Raw genomic sequence first — 18,878 nt, forward strand, 5'->3', positions numbered from 1 at the left:
TTAAAATCATCCCAAAAGGCATCCCCTCCACCCGCTATTACACAAGTCACAAATCACTGCTCAAAGGAACAAAATGCGCCTGCGATAGTCCCCCATTTGGGTGCAGTCTTGATTCTGCAGAAAGATGAGACTCAGAATTCATGATCTGGATATATTTGGGCCCGGACTTGGGCCTTCCTGCTAAAACATAAAAACCAAAACAATCCACACCGCCCCTCGCCACCGCCAAAAACAAAAACAAAAACGCCCAGGCGCTGCGGCTGCTAACTCTTAGCAGCCTGGCTCACAATTTGACTGCAACGAACCAAAACAGGACTGAGCCCGGCTGCGTCCGACCCCGGCCTCCGGGCGCCAGGCCGAAGTTCCCCGGGCCGGGCTGCAGGCGGCGCGGGCACGGCCGGGCGCGGCGCTCGCGGGGACTTTCACCTGCTCGGCGGGCAGCGCGGGGGCGGCCCGGCGGCGGGCGGGGCCTCGGCGCCCCGCGGGAGGAGCCGGCCCGGGCCCGCCCCGCAGGAGGAGCCGCTCGCCCGCGGCCGATCCGGCGTCTCCGTGACAGGCAACCCGCGCCGCCGCCGCCGCCGCCGCCGCCGCCGCCGCCGCCGCCGGCTTTTCTTCCTCGTCCCGAGCCGTCCTCGCCGCTGCTCCGGGGCCGGCGCCGCGCCCAGTCCCGCTCGGGGCCGCGCGCCCTCCGTCCCCTCCCCAGGCCGGGCGCCGCGCCGCCCACTCCCGTCGCGCCTCGCGCGCCGCCCTCCTCGCCGGCAGGAATTGCGCGGCCACAGCGCCGCTCGGGTCGCCCGCATCCGCGCCGCCCGGCCCTCGGCGCCGCTTCGTGTCCCGGCTCCCGCGGCCCCGGTGCGGCCAGGGCGTCCCCAGCCCGGCGCCCCTCACTCAGCCCGTGCTTCCTCCACGCGCCGTCGCGCCCGCCTCCCGCCTCCCCTCCCCGGGGTCTCGCCAGCCCCTTCCTGCCGCCGCCGCCTCCGGAGGAACGGGTCCACCGCGGGTCACCATGCCCAGCAAAACCAAGTACAACCTTGTGGATGATGGGCACGACCTGCGGATCCCCTTGCACAACGAGGACGCCTTCCAGCACGGCATCTGCTTCGAGGCCAAGGTGAGGGGGCCACGGTGAGGTCCTGCGCGGGAGGGGGCACGTCTGAGTGGATGGGATGCACAGCCATCCTGGACGCAGAGCTGATGGGTTAGGCTGATTTGGGGGCCTTTCTGTCAGGGAGGGTGACTTCCCCTTCTCAGTATAGAATTCCGCGGGCTCCTGCCCAGAACTGCCAAAGAGCACCTGCAAAGTTTGAGCGGCATTGCTTTACCCGCCTCCGCCCACCTGCAGACTCCCCCATCCTTGCCCGCCTGAGACTGATGGAGTTACTTCCCGGGTCCCTCTTTCTGAGGAGGAGAAGCTGGTGAGTGAGCACAGCCTGGATGTGGTTCTTCAGAATAGGTTTAGGGAAGCCCTGGTGTTATTTACCTGCTGGGATCCCATGGGAGAGGTGCTTTCAGGAAGGTCTTTTAAACGGGGAAATTCCCGCTTCCTGATGGAGGAAAATAACACAGGGGTGTGTTTTTCGATTCCAGGTAATCAGGTCTAGGTGTCAGAGTCACTTCCTAAATGCCTGATTTGCCACGACTCTTGCAAGTGCCGGTCGTTGAAAGGTGGTGGGGAGTGAAAGCTGCCCATTTGCTAATTTTTTTTTAAATTTTTTTTTATTAAGTTATTGATAGGTTACAATCTTGTGAAATTTCAGTTGTACATTAATGTTTGTCAGTCATGTTGTATGTGCACCACTTCACCCTTTGTGCCCATCCCCCACCCCACCTTTCCCCTGGTATCCACTAAACTATTCTTGGTCCATAGTTTTAAATTCCTCATATGAGTGGAGTCATACACAGATTATCTTTCTCTCGCTGGCTTATTTCACTTAACATAATCCTCTCAAGGTCCATCCATGTTATTGCAAATGGAATGATTTTGTTCTGTTTGCAGCTGAGTAGTATTCCATTGTATATATGTACCACATCTTCTTTATCCATTCGTCTGTTGATGGGCACTTAGGTTGCTTCCACGTCTTGGCTATTGTAAACAGTGCTGCAATAAACATTGGGGTGCACAGGACTTTTGGGATTGCTGACTTCAGGCTCTTTGGATAAATACCCAGTAGTGGGATGGCTGGATCTTATGGTAGTTCTATTTTTAGTTTTTTGAGGAATCTCCATACTGTTTTCCATAGTGGCTGCACCAGTTTGCATTCCCACCAGCAGTGTATGAGGGTTCCTTTTTCTCCGCAACCTCTCCAACATTTGTTACTATTAGTTTTAGATACTTTTGTCATTCTAACGGGTGTAAGGTGATATCTTAGTGTAGTTTTGATTTGCATTTCCCTGATGATCAGCGATGATGAGCATCTTTTCATGTGCCTATTGGCCATCAGTATATCTTCTTTGGAGAAATGCCTGTTCATGTCTCCAGCCCATTTTTTGATTGGGTTGTTTGATGTTTTGTGGTTGAGTTGCGAGAGTTCTTTATATATTAAGGATATTAAGCCTTTGTCAGATATATGACTTGCAAATATTTTTTCCCAGTTAGTGGGTTGTTTTTTTGTTTCAATCCTGTTTTCATTTGCCTTGAAGAAGCTCTTTAATCTGATGAAGTCCCATTTGTTTATTCTTTCTATTGTTTCCCTTCTCTGAGAAGGCATGGTGTCCGAAAAGATCCTTTTAATACTGATGTCAAAGAGTGTACTGCCTACGTTTTCTTCCAGAAGCCTTATGGTTTCAGGTCTCACCTTTAGGTCTTTAATCCATTTTGAGTTTATTTTGGTGAATGGTGAAAAAGAATGGTCAATTTTCATTCTTTTCCATGTGGCTTTCCAGTATTCCCAGCACCATTTGTTGAAAAGACTTTCTCTTCTCCATTGTATGCCCTCAGCTCCTTTGTCAAAGATAAGCTGTCCATAGATGTGTGGTTTTATTTCTGGGCTTTCAGTTCTGTTCCATTGATCTGTGCACCTGTTTTTGTACCAGTACCATGCTGTTTTGATTACTGTAGCTTTGTAGTATGTTTTGAAGTCAGGGATTGTGATGCCTCCCGTTTTGTTCTTTTTTCTCAGGATTGCTTTAGAAATTCGGGGTCTTTTGTTGCCCCCTATGAATTTTAGGATTCTTTGTTCTAATTCTGTAAAGAATGTCATTGGGATTCTGATTGGGATGGCGTTGAATCTGTAGCTTGCTTTAGGTAGAATGGACATTTTAACTATGTTTATTCTTCCAATGCATGTACATGGAATGTCTTTCCATCTCCTTATGTCATCATCCAATTCTCTCAGAAAGGCCTTGTAATTTTCATTATATAGGTCCTTCACTTCCTTAGTTAAATTTACCCCAAGGTATTTTATTCCTTTTGTTGCGATTGTGAATGGTATTGTATTCTTGAGTTCTTTTTCTGTTGGTTCATTACTGGAGTATAGAAATGCTACTGATTTATGCAAATTGATTTTCTACCCTGCAACTTTGCTGTAGTTGTTGATTACTTCTAAGAGTTTTCCAATGGATTCTTTGGGGTTTTCTATATATAAGATCATGTCGTCTGCAAACAGCGAGAGTTTCACTTCTTCCCTCCCTATTTGGATTCCTTTTGTTCCTTTTTCTTGCCTGATTGCTCTGGCCAGGACCTCCAGTACTATGTTAAATAAGAGTGGTGATAGAGGGCATCCTTGTCTCGTTCCTGTTTTCAGGGGGATGGGGTTCAGTTTTTGCCCATTGAGTGTGATGTTGGCTATGGGTTTGTCATATATGGCCTTTATTATGTTGAGGTAGTTTCCTTCTATGCCCATTTTGTTCAGAGTTTTTACCATAAATGGCTGTTGGATCTTGTCAAATGCCTTCCCGGCATCTATTGAGATGATCATGTGGTTTGTATTCCTCAGTTTGTTGATGTGGTGTATCACATTGATCAATTTGCGGATGTTGAACCATCCCTGTGTCCCTGGTATGAATCCCACCTGATCCCGATGTATGATTCTTTTGATGAATTGCTGAATTCTGGTTGCCAAAATTTTGTTTAGAATTTTTGCATCTATGTGCATCAGTGATATTGGCCTATAGTTCTCTTTTTTCGTGGTGTCCTTGTCAGGTTTTGGTATCAGCGTGATGTTGGCCTCATAGAATGTGTTAGGAAGTGTTCCATCTTCCCTAATTTTTTGGAATAGCTTGAAAAGGATAGGTATTAAATCCTCTCTGAATGTTTGGTAGAATTCCCCAGGAAAGCCATCTGGTCCTGGGGTTTTATTCTTTGGGATGTTTTTGATTGCTGTTTCAATCTCTTTCCTTGTGATTGGTCTGTTCAAATTGTCTGCCTCTTCTTGAGTGAGCTTTGGGAGATTGTAGGAGTCCAAGAATTTATCCATTTCCTCTAGGTTATCCATTCTGTTGGCATATAGTTTTTTGTAGTATTCTCTTATAATCTGTTGTATTTCTGCAGAGTCTGTTGTTATTTCTCCTCGCTCATTTCTGATTTTGTTTATTTGAGCTTTCTCCCTTTTTTTCTTTGTGAGTCTGGCTAGTGGTTTGTCAATTTTATTTATCTTCTCAAAAAACCAGGTCTTTGTTTCATTTATCCTTTCTACTGCCTTTTTCGTTTCAATAGTATTTATTTCTGCTCTGATTTTTATTATTTCTCTCCTTCTGCTGACTTTGGGCTTCATTTGTTCTTTTTTCTCTAGTTCAGTTAGATGTGCTTTAAGGTTGCTTATTTGGGATTTTTCTTGTTTGTTAAGATGTGCCTGTATTGCGATGAATTTTCCTCTTAATACAGCTTTTGCTGTATCCCATAGGAGTTGGTATGGCATGCTATCATTTTCACTTGTTTCCAGGTATTTTTTGATTTCTTCTTTAATTTCTTCAATGATCCATTGCTTGTTCAGTAGTGTGTTGTTTAGTCTCCACATCTTTGTGGCTTTCTCAGCTTTTTTCTTGTAATTAATTTCTAGCCTTATAGCACTATGATCTGAGAAGATGCTTGTTATTATTTCAACTTTTTTAAATTTGTAGAGGCTTGCCTTGTTTCCCAACATATGGTCTGTCCTAGAGAATGTTCCATGTGCACTTGAGAAGAATGTGTATTCAGCTCCTTCAGGGTGGAGTGATCTATATATGTCTATTAAGTCCAACTGTTTTAGTTTTTCATTCAGCTCCACTATTTCCTTGTTGATTTTCTGTCTGGATGATCTGTCCGTTGATGTGAGTCGGGTGTTGGGGTCCCCTCCTATTATTGTGTTGTTTTTAACATCTTCCTTTAGGTCTGTTAATAGTTGCTTTAGGAATCTTGGTGCTCCTGTGTTGGGTGCATAGATATTTATAAGCGTTATTTCTTCTTGATGAAGTGTCCCTTTGATCATTATATATTGTCCCTCTGTGTCTCTCTTTACCTGTCTTATTTTGAAATCCACTTGGTCTGATATGAGAATTGCAACACCTGCCTTTTTTTCCTTGCTATTTGCTTGAAGTGTTGTCCTCCACCCCTTCACCCTGAGTCTGTGTTTGTCCTTGGGGCTGAGGTGTGTTTCCTGGAGGCAACAAATTGTTGGATCTTGTTCTTTAATCCATTTTGCCACTCTGTGTCTTTTTATTGGAGAGTTCAATCCGTTCACATTGAGAGCGATTATTGATGCATGTGGACTTAATGCTGTCAATCTGTCGCTCATTATCTTGTTTTCCTGTGTTTCTTTTCCTGTGTGCTTTAGACTACCCATTTAATACTGCAATTTCTTATGCTGGGTTTCTTAGATTTTTCCTTATCTATGATTTGTGACTCTGTTCTGTACTTTATTTTAGTGTCTACCTTGAAGTTTGTATCTAGAATCTCGTGTATAATATAGTCTATTCTCTGGTGGTCTCTTACTTACTTGACCAATACTGATTTAGACCCTTTGCTCTTCCCCTCCTAAATAATTATTTTCATTTTTTATTCCAACTCGTCTTATTAATTTGTAGTTAGAGTGCTAAGATCGTCCTTGTTTTGGTAGTTTCCTTATTTTTGCCCTAATGCTATAGTTGAATATTTGCTATCCTGTTCTGGTTCTATCCATCGATCTCCCTCGTCTGTGGCTTGTGTCCCCTTTCTCCCTTTTTTCTTTTTTCAAGTATGAGAGCCTTCTTGAGGATTTCTTGTAATGGAGGGCTTTTAGTTACAAATTCCCTTAAATTTGTTTGTCTGGAAAAGATTTAATTTCTCCCTCATATCTGAAGGAAATTCTTGCTGGATAGAGTATTCTTGGCTGAAGGATTTTATCCTTTAAAGCTTTGAATATATCACTCCATTCTCTCCTAGCTTGTAGGGTTTCTGTAGAGAAATCCGCTGACAGTGTGATAGGGGCTCCTTTATAGGTTATTCTCTTTTTTTTCTTTACTTCCCTGAGTATTCTTTCCTTATCATTCCTACTTGCCAACTTTACTATTATGTGCCTTGTGGTGGGTCTTTTTACATTGACAAATCTAGGAGATATAAAACCCTCCTCTACACACATTTCTCCTTTGATCCCTAGATTTGGGAAGTTCTCTTCAATAATTTCGTTAAGCACACTTTCTGCTCCATTTTCCTTTTCCATATTCTCGGGAATTCCTATGATCTTTATGTTCTTACTCCTCATTGAATCCATTATCTCTTGGAGATTTTCCTCATTTTTTTAAATTCTTAGTTCTCTTTCTTCCTCTGTCTGGCGCCATTCAGCCTGTCTGTCTTCGATTCTGCTGATTTGCTCCTCTTTGTGGTCTACACGGGCATTCAGGGAATCCGTATTCTGTTTTATCTGGTCCATTGTGTTTTTCATCTCAAGTAATTCTGTTTGATTCTTCTTTATGATTTCAATCTCTTTTGTGAAGTAACTCCAGGACTCGGCTTGTTTCTCTATCTTTCTCTCTACCTCATTGAGTTTTTTGATTATAGCTGCTCTGAATTCATTATCACTTAGTTTACCTAATTCCAAGTCCTCAGGACTTCTGTGTTTTTATTGTTTTCCTTCTGGTCTGGGGCTTTTATAAATTGCTGGATGGTAGAGGAGCGGTTTTTTCTCATGGTGGTAGAATTCAGTTGCAGTTACAGCCTGTCGCCACTAGATGGGGGTCGAGAGCGGCGTGTTAGCTCTCCGCCTTGGGGCAAGATGGCTGCGCCCACTGGCTTTGCTGGGGGGGAGGGGCTGTTACTCACACGCGCCGGTCTGGGTTCAGATCAGTTCTGTTCTCTGGTCTCCCAAGGCCCTTGATTTATAGGGTCCCCGTGGATGGAAGCTTCCCCCCCCCCATCAGCGGGTCTCCACTGAATCAGCGGCAGGAGTCCTGGATGATCCCCCGGTCCCGCGGCCCCTGCCCCGCTCCTTCCCGACCCGCGCCGCAGCGATCGCAGACTCTAGGGGACAGAGCGATGTTCTCTCCTACCGTTCCAGCACCTCCGAAGGTGTAAAGCTAGGTTTATGATCCCCGCCTTCTTGGTATTGTAGGTCTCTAACGAGCTGGCATTATGTTTATTTTCTGAAATTCAGTTCTTCCAATCTTTTGTTGTATTTTGGAGGGGAGAGAATCCCGGGTCAGCTCACCCCGACATTTTGCTCCACCCCATAGCTCTATTTGCCATTTGCTAGTTTTGTGGCGCAATGTTGTTAGGGAACCGGTGCTGGAGAATTTAGCAGGGATGACTGGAATTTTCAGCGCTGAGACCAGAGCTCCCAGTCTTGGGGGAGGGGGCGGGGTGGGAGCTTCGGTGCTGGACCATCAGGTGTGAATAAGGCTGGCCCCGTGTGATGCGCTTCCCAGAGTGAGGACTTATGGTTTCTGAAATTGCAGCTGGGGTTCACGCTGCCCATTCCCTGGGAAAAGTGCTTGGGCTCTTCCTTCATGCCACCACCCCTCTCCCCCGGTGCCGTAAAGACCAGGGGACGCTCAGCACCTTCAGTGTGCCTGTCACTGATAAGTGATGGAAAGTATTTCCCTTCCAAGTCGATTGTGTCTTGCTGCTTTTGGAACGGAAGTTTTTTCGGTATGGAGACGATTTTACACTTTGTTCCCTTTTTCTCCTTCGTGACTGTGTAGATGCAGGCAGTTAGCATCTCATGCAAGGATTATTCCATCAGGTGGCTATTCCCTTCAATTTGTGACATATCTTTTGAGTGTCTGATGTGTGCCTAATGAGGTTAGCTATCTTAAGATCTTTTCCTTCTCATGGAGATGTGTGAGTTGGTGAGTCTTACCATTTTTTTTCCTGAATAGCCTTCCCCCACCCATATTTGCTAGAGCTAGAAGGACACCCCTTGTCCCCCTAGACATCAAATCCTGCAGTGGAATGCAGAGCTGAATTACTGGGTATGGCTGGGACCAGAGTGGGGCTGTAGCCAAGATCTTATCTTGCTTCTCTCAGAGTAGATCTGGATGGTCTGAGATGGGATGTTTGGGTTAAATTTTGTCCGGGCCTGTTGCTTTGGTGAGCAGGTTTTTTAAAGTATGAGTTTTTATCACAGTCATGATTTAATTTTCATGGGCATACTTAAACTGGGAAATTGGCTTTTGTCTTGTTTGGCTCACCAGTGCTCTGCTTTGCAAGAATGAGGGTAAGAAGAGAGATCAGAATTAAAGTGCTTTTAAGCCTTTTTAGTCTTTTCCCACAGTCTGCATTTGGTCCCAACCAGGTCTCAAACCCTAGCATGCACAAGACTCACCAGGTAAGGGCATGAAGTCTGATTCTTGCCACCCACAATTCTAACTTGATACATCTGGGGGGAGCCGGGTGCTGTATACCTTTCACGGACCTTCCAGGTGACTTAATGCAGGTGATCGTCAGACGGAGAAATGCTGGTACTGAGGCTTGCTTCCGACTTGCTGGAGCTTACCCTCCCTTTCCCAACATGCAGTTTCTTTTCTTAAGCGAATGTCTGGGGGCTGCGGGATATAGTTGCTATAGTAACTTCCCTGAATTCACAGACAGTGGCACTGGGTAAGAGGAGGGGGAGCCACAGGTGGTCTAGGCAGCGTTCCCAGCGCAGATCTGAAACACAGGGGACCCAGGGTTCTGCTTTGAGAGTGGTGAGGTAGAGAGGAAAGGACAGGGCTGACTTTGAGGACTGATTCCTAACGCCCAGCTCTTTGTAATTGATGCTGGACACCAGCACGTTCAAACCACGTCAGCCAGGATCTGAGCAGAGGGAAGCAGAAGCTCTTCTGTCCCATGTGTACCCGGCGAGCACTCCTCGGACTGGTTTCCACATCCCTCTAGAGCAGCGTCCGTGGAACTGCCATCACTGGGATTTCAGGGTTAAATCCACTCCACACTTGGCCAGTGTTTTGGAAAAGCACAGGCTGTAAAATAGAAATGTATTATAACTGCTTTGTCAGATAGCGTTGGAAAATGAGCCCAGGTCCTTCTCTCCCAAGGGCTGGCGGTTTTTCAGAATCAACACTGTATGGAATGACTCTTTGCATGGATGCTGCTCATTTTCAGGGTTCTGCAGAGATTGAAAGGGTATAGGTTTGGTTGAAGGGCATCTGGGTGTCAGAGGTTCTGTGCGTTGAATTATCAAGCAGCATCCTAGATGTTTTTCACCTGCCATATTTCATGTACTTCTCACTGCTTCCCCGGAGGTGGGTCTCCTTATGTCTTTTAAACGAGGATATAAACTCAGGGAAGTTGCTGCTTGCTTTAGTGCACACAGCTGTGTATAGCAAAGCCAGGGTTAAAGCTGGGAGCTTTGACTTCAGGCTCCCAAATCCAGTGCTCATTTAATAATATTTATGGAGTGTTCACTGTGTTGGGCAGTGGTCTGATTCTTGGCTCACCGGTGGGGCACCCTCAGGTTGCTGGCCTCTTGGACTCTGATGCAGGAAATTATTCAAACTTTTAATGCTGGGCTGTTTGCAGATATCCCCTTGGGCTGGGAGCTGCTCCTAAGAGATACCCACTGTCCAAGTTCAGCAAGGGGGCCGGCCAGCTCACTGGTGGTTGCTGTTAGATGGGTGGTAAAATCTCACTTGGCTTGAAAGCTTGTGTGGCTCTGTGTACCTGCCTCTCCCTCTGCCAGAATGCCTTCCTGCTGGCTACTGCCATCAACTGACTGTCTCTACTCCTGGATGAGAAGGAGACTTCCAATGATGATGATGCAAAGGACAGTAAGAATATTAATAACATGGTGATGATGCCTTCTATTTGTAGGTGATTTTCTTTTTTTGAGGAAGATTAGCCCTGAGCTAACTGCTGCCAATCCTCCTCTTTTTTTCTGAGGAAGACTGGCCCTGAGCTAATATCCGTGCCCATCTTCCTCTACTTTGTATATGGGACGCCTGCCACAGGGTGGCTTGCCAAGCAGTGCCATGTCCGCACCCGGCAAAGTGGAACGTGTGCACTTAACTGCTTCACCACCGGGCCGGCCCCTGTAGGTGATTTTTGATTTGCATGGGACTTGCACATATGAAGGATTTTCCTTGTATGGAAGCAGGAACATTAGCGTTGTCTCCATTTTTCAGATGACAAAATTGGGGAGCAGAGAGATTAACTTGTCCAGAGTCTCAGAAGTGATAAGATGAGAAGATAATGATTATAGCTGATATTTAGTGAACACTTATTATGAGCCATGTATTGTTCCAGGTGCAGCCCCATTTAATCCTGGTGCATGGTTCTTTTCCCTGATCCTGAAGTGGTTGCTTCCTCTGTATTCATAGCACTCACTGCCTGGCCCATTCGCTGATACCTGCGTGTGTGGTACAGACTGTCAGAACTGGAAAGCACCATAGCTCACTTGATTTTACAGATGAGGAAATTGAGGTCCAGAGGGGAAGTCATTGACCCAAGGTCACACAGCTGGATAAGAGCAGACTCAGGACTCCTCCCGAGTTTCTTGCCTCAGTTTGGTTTCAGTTCCCTATTGCTGCTTCATAAACTACCTCCAAACTCAGTGGCTTAAAACAACATCTGTTTAATTTGCTCATGATTCTTGGATCAGGAATTCAGGCAGGGCTTGTCTGGGTTGTTCTTCTGTTGCATGTGGTGTTGACTGGATCACTCGGCTTCATTCAGCTGTGGCTGGACTGGGCTGGAAGGTCCTAGAAAGCTTCACTCACATGGCTGGTGCCTTGGTGGTCCTCCATGTGGCGATTCTCTCCACTGGGTAGCTTGGATTTCCTCATAGCATGTTGGCCCTTTTATTTGGCAGCTGGCTTTCAAGAGGGAGCATTCCAAGCAGTGAAGGCAGAAGCTCTTAAGGCCTGGCCTCCAGAGTTACACAGGGTCACTTCTGCCGCATTCTGTTGGCCAAAGCGGGCCATAGGCCAGCTCAGATTCTAAAGGAGGAGAAGTAGATTTCACTTCTTGATGGGGACTGTCAAGGTCACGTTGCAACAGTGCACATGGGATGAGAGAGATTGCCAAAGCCGTCTTTGGATCCCAGTCTAACACAAAATTGTGTGTTCTTTCCCCTCTGTATATCCTTCTCTGACGATATCAAGTGTTTCTTGAGGACTTTGTCTTATGCTTCTTTGTATAACCCACCCCCCGCCAACATCAGGTACATGTATAGTCGGCAGTGACCGATTATTTGTCAAGTGGAAGAAATGACCAGTTGTAGAAATCTGAAAGCAGTAAATATATTGTCATATTGCTGAGTGAATTCGTGGTTTGGGAGTTCTTGGTCAAATCTGACCTGACTTCTCTGGCCATATTTCCCTCTTTGCTAAATGACTTCCCTGGTTGATGGTTTCCATGATGTGGATTTTAGAGATTCTAATAACCCCACATGGCAGGCTGCCTGTCGATGTCTCTTGAATATACTGTCTTGAGGGCTTCCAGATTAGGACGTTACCTACATCGGCTCACCATAAATGTGGTACTCTCACTCAAGCCTAAGCTTCTAGTCCGTGGTAAAGAGCTCTCAGAACCGACTCCACTATATCCTGGGTGTATGCACTCCTCACCCCACCCCAAACCAAGGGTCCTGTTCTCCAGGATTCTGGACCAGCAGGGCCTCAGATAGAGGATCTGGCGTATTCACTGATGTTATCATTGACGTGGAGGTTTATTTCACCTTATTATGTATTTGTCCAGATGCTTTTAAATCCATTGTTCTCTTCTGCCCAGATCACTTTGGGAGGACAGTGAGTCTCAAAGCTATAGCGCTGTCTGAAATGGGTGTCCCAAGGCGTTCCTCAACAGCCGATGTTTTGGGATTTGATGGGCAAGTCTATTTCTCCCTTAGTGGTACATTTCATAGTTTTATGGCTTTCAGTCACATCTCCTTTACCCAAAAGGTCACACTTCATTTAATGGTCAAAATCACACAGTCACGTGTAATACTGACCTTTGCCTGTCATCTATGTCCAAGACCCTAATCAGACTTATTGTTTATTATTGCTTACTCATAATGCTGCTACTTCTAAGAAGTCAAAGTCTCAGAATGCTTTCTCCATTTTACCTGCCTCCTCATACCTACATTGCCTTGAGGCTGCCCTTAGCACCCCGGTGACCTTTTTGTTGTCCTCATCCTGCCCCCTGAACAGCATGGGCCATGCCCATGACCCTGTCTGTCCCTTCCACTTTCCTGCCCTACACTGCAAACTTGGTCTCTGCTACTTTTCTTCTTCCTTCCTATTTTTGGAAAAAGGACTTTCTTCCTTCCTCCCTCCCCTGCCTTCTTCCTAATAACTATTGAGATATAATTCACATACCATACAGTTCACTAATTTAAAATGTACAATTAAGTACTTTTTAGTACATTCCTATACATGTGCAACCATCACCACAGTCAATTTTGGAACATTTTCATCACCTCAAAAAGAAACCCTATACCCTTTAGCTATCACCCCCTTATCTCCCCATCATCCCAGCCCTAAGCAACCACGAATCTACTTTCGGTCTCTAGATTTGCTTGTTCTGGACATTTCTTATGAATGGAATCATGTAGTGTGTGAGTTTTTTTGTGACTAGCTTCTTTCACTTAGCATAACGTTTTAAATGTTCAGCCGTGTTGTAGCATGTAGCAGGACTTCATCCCTTTTTGTGGTCGTGTTCCATTGTATCGATATAACACATTTTGTTTATCCATTCATCAGTCGATGAACATTAAGGTTGTTTCTGTTTTTTAGCTATTGTGAATAATGCTGCGTATAAACCTTCATGTAAAAGTTTTTTGTGTGATAAATGCTTAGATTTGTTATGGGTAGCTAGTCAGCAGTGATATTGCTGGATCCTATGGTAACTATATTTAACCATTGTGGAACTGCCAGATTGTTTTCCAGTGTGGCTGCACCATTTTACTTGTCCACTAGCGATGTATTAGGATTCTGATTTCTCCCCGTCCTCATGGACACTTGTTATCTGGCCTTTCGATTGTAGTCATCCCAGTGGGTGTGAAGTCATTTCACTGTGGTTTTGATTTGCATTTCCCTGGCGAATAATCATAATAGAACATCTTTTCATGTGTTTATTGGCCATTTGTCTATCTTCTTTGGAGAAACGTCTGTTCAGATCCTTTGCCCATTTTTAAATTGGATTGTCTTCTTTTTTTAATTGTCACTGAGTTGTAAGAGCTCTTTATATATTCTGCATTCAAGTCCCTTTTGTAGATTTGCAACTATTTTCACCTATTCTGTGGGTGGTCTTTTTACTTTCTTGATATTGTCCTTTGAAACGCAAAAGTTTTTAATTATGATGAAGTCCGATTAACTTTTTTTCTTTTTCTCTCTCTCTTTTTAAGACCCATCTGCCCTCCATCCCCTGCTAGCTGGCCTCTCCTGAGTCTTGATTCACTACCCCCATTGCTCCCCACCCCCACCTTTGCATTGTTCCATCCTCCTCCCCACCAGCTCACTCCTCTCTTCCCGGGAATATGCCTTGGCCTTCCCTACGTGATAACTCTTCTCTCCACCTTTTTCTTTCACGTGTTGTCCTCTTCCTGTCACCGTGGTCTGTTCTCCGCAGTTGCTCAGTACTCATTCAGTCCCTGGCCGTGTCCTTCTGACTTCTATCCTGGCTACCATATAGAAGTTGTTCTGTTACCCTTCTCTGTCCTCATCCTTTTTCATTTTTCTTCCTGAGCCTCCTGTCCTTGTCCTTCTTGGAAGGCCTCGTTTGGCTCTCTGTGGGGGCTCTCCCTTGGCCGTGGCCCTGGCCAGCCCCTCTGGCGGCACCTCCTCCTCCTGTGCTGAGTGTTCTTTCCCCTCCCTTTGACCTCTCACGGGAGTGCTCCAGTGCTCCCCTCCCACCTCTTCTGTTATGCAGGTTGGCTCCTGGGTCTCTGGCTCCAGTCCAGACTCCGGATCTTCATTTCTAGCTTCCTTCTGGCTCTCTCTACCCCAATGAACTCGTTGCTGACTCGATCTCTCAACAAGCTTGAAATCAAATCTCTCTGCTGACTTCATACTTCTTTTAACAACCCCACCATCCTCTCAGGCACCCAGGCCTAACATTTTGGAGCAGTGCTTGAATCTGGTCATACAACAGCAGACTCATTAGCTGTTAACTGAGTACCTATGGTGGCGGGGCTCTGCTCTCCCATACCCCCACATCAAGTCAGTTGAATTTTCTCAGTGACATCCATCCATGCATCCTGCCTGTCCCATCTCTTCCCACCTCTGGCTAGTTTAGATGCTCACCACCTCTCACCATACTGTTTCAGTATCCTATAAACTTTTGCTCTGTTAATTTTCCTGAAATGTAATTACGTTATCCTCCAATTCAAAAGCTAAGCCTACTATATTAGATTCAAAATTCTTAGCATGATGTTCAGGGCTCTCTGTTTTTTGAATAATTCCCTTTCATTGCCCTATGCTTCAACCCAGCCGGAGTATTCACCATTCCCTAAACCCATCCTGTGATTTCCCACCCGTCTCTCAGACCCAGTCCTCATGTCACGCAGTGAAGTGGGTGCTACCAGTCCCTCCTCCATCAAAGGGACTGACCAGACCCTGCTATGGATTAGAGCTGCTTGCTCCTGTCTGATTTTCACCCCCCACTGTCCCTGTCAGGGTCCCTGTCCCTTTGCCCCTGTGTCTTCTGTAGTGCTGAGTGCATATGGAAAATGTATTTTGAATGAATGAACGTTATTTCTAAGGTGCTCCCTACACGGACTGCCAGGGCCCTCTATGTCACCTAAGAGGGGGGATGCCTCATTTGGCTCCACTCTCCTCCCGACCCTTTCTCATGCTTAGGCCTGCAACTCTCAGTCCCCGGTGACTTGAGGGACTCTCCAGGTATCCCAGGAGGTATCCCCACCTCTACCTCAGAGAGAGCCACTTCCTTCCAAAGGAAGTGTTGAGCAAGCACTTTCCCTGAATTAAATAGGGTTTCAGTGATGGACGTGCAATAGAGTTGGAATCTTTGATTATAGAACCTTTGGCCAATTTTGGGAGTAGGTAATGGTCATTAGTGAAAAACATTTTCAACCAGTTGTGTTCTGGTTAATGAATTGATGCCTTTCCCCCATTCATTGTTTTATTTCCTTTAATTTGCTATTTTATAGTTTTTAGGACATGAATTTGGTTGGCAGCGTAACAGCAAGGATTCAGGAGGCCAACTGTGTTTGGGTTCGAATCCCGGCTCTGTCTCGCACTTGCTGTGTGACCTTGTGCCAGTTACTTAACATCCCTCGTTTAGTATCCTCATCTGTAAAAAGAGGAAACCAGTATCACATACCTCTTAGGGTTAATGAGAGGAGTAAACGAGTGATATTTGCAAATGCTGAGCACAGTGCCTGGCACAGAGTCCGTTGCTGTTCTTATTGTTGTTATTTAGTCTTACAAATTGCAATTTGTTTCATCTGTGCATGGTTTTAATCTCTGGAATTGTCGTACGCTCTGTTCTTTTATAAATCAGAGGCCTAGTAGTGTATTATCTTCATTTTACATGCCTGCTTAAAAAAATCTAGCTGTCTGATTCCCAAAGTTGCAAATCAGACAGCGTGACTACTTTGTGGGCTTAAAATAGCTGTCAGCCTTGTTGGGAAGGAATAAAAAGGGGTTAACTACCTTCTGGTGCATGCCCCCATCACATTTGTTCCAGCCCTTTAATCCTCGTTAGGATTAAAAATCACAGAATCTTGTTAAGTACAGTATGTTGTCTGTCTTCCCTGTCGTTCTCTGAATTTCTTGGATAAATATTTCTTTAAGCAGAGGTAATCTAAGCAGCAGAAATCTTACATCATGGGATTAATTAATACCTTGCGATGCTTACGTTTCCCTTTTCAATTTTTATATTCAGCATCATGTTTCCTTTCAAGCACTGGAGCAGCTGGCTTTAAAAGTTACTTAAAATGGTCCTTCCAGGAAGTTCCGAGCCCAAAGTGTTGACACACTGTAGAACGCCTGCTCCTCTAGCTCCTGCGTGTGACCCGGTTGATTTTCTGTAGCACTTTAACGAGACTTGTGAGTCTTATACCCTTCTGGTCCATCCATGAGAATGGACGGTGGCTAACCCGGTTTATTCTTGAAGCTACAGTGCTTTCCAGGAGAACTGTTGAAATGATCAACCTTGAGAGTTGAATGAGACCTGGGACTCCCAACGTAGGGGTGGGCAAGAAGAGGGCACTTGCCACCCGGTGCACCCTGAGCTGTATTTGGAACATTCTGAGCTCCGTTAGCCTGTGCGTGAGCACCTTAGAGAGAAATGCTATTTGCACGCTTGCAGAATTAACATGTGTCCTGTATCCTGTGCTGCTCTTCCTGCTCGTCCTGGGTGTGCATTTCTTGTCCCTGATCTAGGCTACAAGCTTCTCAAGGGCCAAGGGGACTCCCCACGTACCTGCCTCGTGCCATCCACATCACAGAAAGCTAACAGAATAATCGCTATTATTTAAAAAGCACTTACTATGTTCCAGGCACTATGCCAGGCTCTTTCTGTGACACGATCAGTCCTCCCAACAGCCGTGTGAATTAAGGTACTCTCACTATCCTAGTTTTACAGATGGGGAAACTGAGGCATAGTAATTTGCTTACAGTCCACATTTAGTAAGCGGTAGCTTCGCTGAGTCAAAGCCAGGCATTTTGGCTTGGGACATCTACTCTTAACCACTGTGCTGTGTGTCTTTCAAAACACCAGGAGCTAATGCTTATCAAGTGCCCACCGCAGTCTATGGTCTATGCGTGGTGTTCAGCATTTTACATGTTAACTAATTTAATTTTCACAGTGGCCCTGTGAGGGTAGGTGTTTTTGTTCCCATTTTGCTGATGAGGAAATTGAGGCACATCTTCCTTGGTTGGATTGAATGGGCAAATGGTCCATTAAAGGGGGTGGTCTTAGCCCCTCCCGTCAAGGTTATGCCTGTGACCAGAGCCTGGTCTGCTGTGGTGGGCCAATGGGCAACAGGCCACCTGAGAAGACCCCTCTGGTGGGGCGTGTTGATGATCTCTAGATAGGGGAATGAGGCGATAGTGAGTAAGTGAGAGAGCGGCAGGCCTGGCAGGAGAGGAGCTTGAGGAGGCCCTTCCTTCCTGGAGAATGTTCTCTTTGGGCTCTCGCCTATGCCCTTCCTGTCTAACGGTGGCGGGGCGTTCCACTCCCCCTCAGTGCAGCTCTTCTTCCTGTCAACTTCCACACCTCTTCCTTGCTTTTCCCAGCTCCATTTCTGAGGACCAGTTCTCTCTGCTCAGAGCCCCCAGGGTTCCTCCAGGAGAGTAGAAATGCTAAAAAACTTCCAGCCCAGCAGATGTCGCCTTTTGGGTTGGAAACTTCAGCCCACACTGCACAGTGGAAAAGCCCCTTGGTTGTGTCTTTTTTTTCTATCTTGAGGATAAACTCTTCCCTTTTTGTTTTGGTCTCTTTGGATGGGAAGAGGCACTCACACGAAGCATTTTCTTTTTCTTCCAAGAGGAAGATTAATGTCTCCCATAGGCCAAGTGACAGGTAACATATTATCTCATTCCCATGCTCTTTCCTGTAAACACACATAATCTTTACTGTAACTACATTTTCAAACTGGCCCTCAATGTGTGTGGATTTTCTCTGCTTAGATTTGGCAGCCTGAGTTAAACACATTATATCCTGCTCACCCATGTCCAAAGTATGATTGAAACTTTTTTTTTTTCAGTACTATTGAAACTTTACCTGTTGCTTCAAGGTCACTTAAATGCAGCTCTTTCCTCCTTCAGGTCAAGAATTTTGCAGCATCCTCAAGTGAGGGAAATCACTGGCAAATTCCTTTGATTGGATAATGCAGCTCTTCTCAAACTTTGTCATCTATCAGAATCACCTGGAAACTAATACAAATACAGAAACCCAGGCTTGTTGAAGTCACATGGGGCCTGGATCTGTGTCTTTGCTGTGTTTTCTGGTAAGAATAATGGAGTTGGAGCACTGGCTGGCAAACTTGGCTACTCATTGGAATCACTCGGGAGTTAAAAAAAATTACCGAAGGCTGGGTACTCTCAGCGATTTTAATTCGGTTAGTATGGGGTGCAGCCTGCATGTTACAATTTTTATATCTTCTATTTCTTTGCTGAGACTTTGTGTTTTTTTCATTTGTTTCAGGCATATTTGTAATTGCTTGTTGAAGTATTTTTATGAAGGCTGCTTTAAAATCCTTGTCGGATGATTCTAATTTATCTGTCATCTTGGTGTTGACGTTGGTTGATTGTCTTTTCTCCTTCATGTGGAGACTTTCCTGGTTCCTGGAATGATGAATGGGTTCTGATTGAAACCTGGAAGTTTTGGGTATTATGAGATTCTGGATCTTAATGAAATTTTCTGTTTTAGGAAGACTCCTCTGCCAGTGCGCTGGTTGGGGAAGGAGAGTGCTGCCTCATTACGGTTGGGTGGCGGGTGGAAGTCCAGATTATTTACGGCGTCAGCTGATACCCCTCTGGGATGTGGCAGGAGTGCCTCATTACTATTGCTCCGTAGCTTCCAC

General features: G+C 45.6%; 1 protein-coding gene across 12 annotated transcripts in view; it reads left to right on the plus strand.

Moving 5' to 3' along the window:
* The first annotated feature begins 487 nt into the window (after positions 1–487).
* Positions 488–18,878, plus strand: part of LOC138924261 (NBPF family member NBPF26-like) — a 159,050-nt gene continuing 140,659 nt past the window's right edge. For 3 of the 12 annotated variants that reach the window (XM_070267951.1, XM_070267941.1, XM_070267954.1), the window contains exon 1: positions 509–1,111. The gene's annotated coding sequence lies outside the window, so the exon portion shown is untranslated. Of the gene's footprint in view, positions 1,112–18,120; positions 18,414–18,878 lie in introns of all 12 variants that reach the window. The other 9 variants (XM_070267944.1, XM_070267943.1, XM_070267945.1 and 6 more) reach the window with 7 other exon arrangements.

This window comes from Equus caballus, chromosome 5 (assembly GCF_041296265.1).
Source record: "Equus caballus isolate H_3958 breed thoroughbred chromosome 5, TB-T2T, whole genome shotgun sequence".
NCBI classification, from domain to species: domain Eukaryota; kingdom Metazoa; phylum Chordata; class Mammalia; order Perissodactyla; family Equidae; genus Equus; species Equus caballus.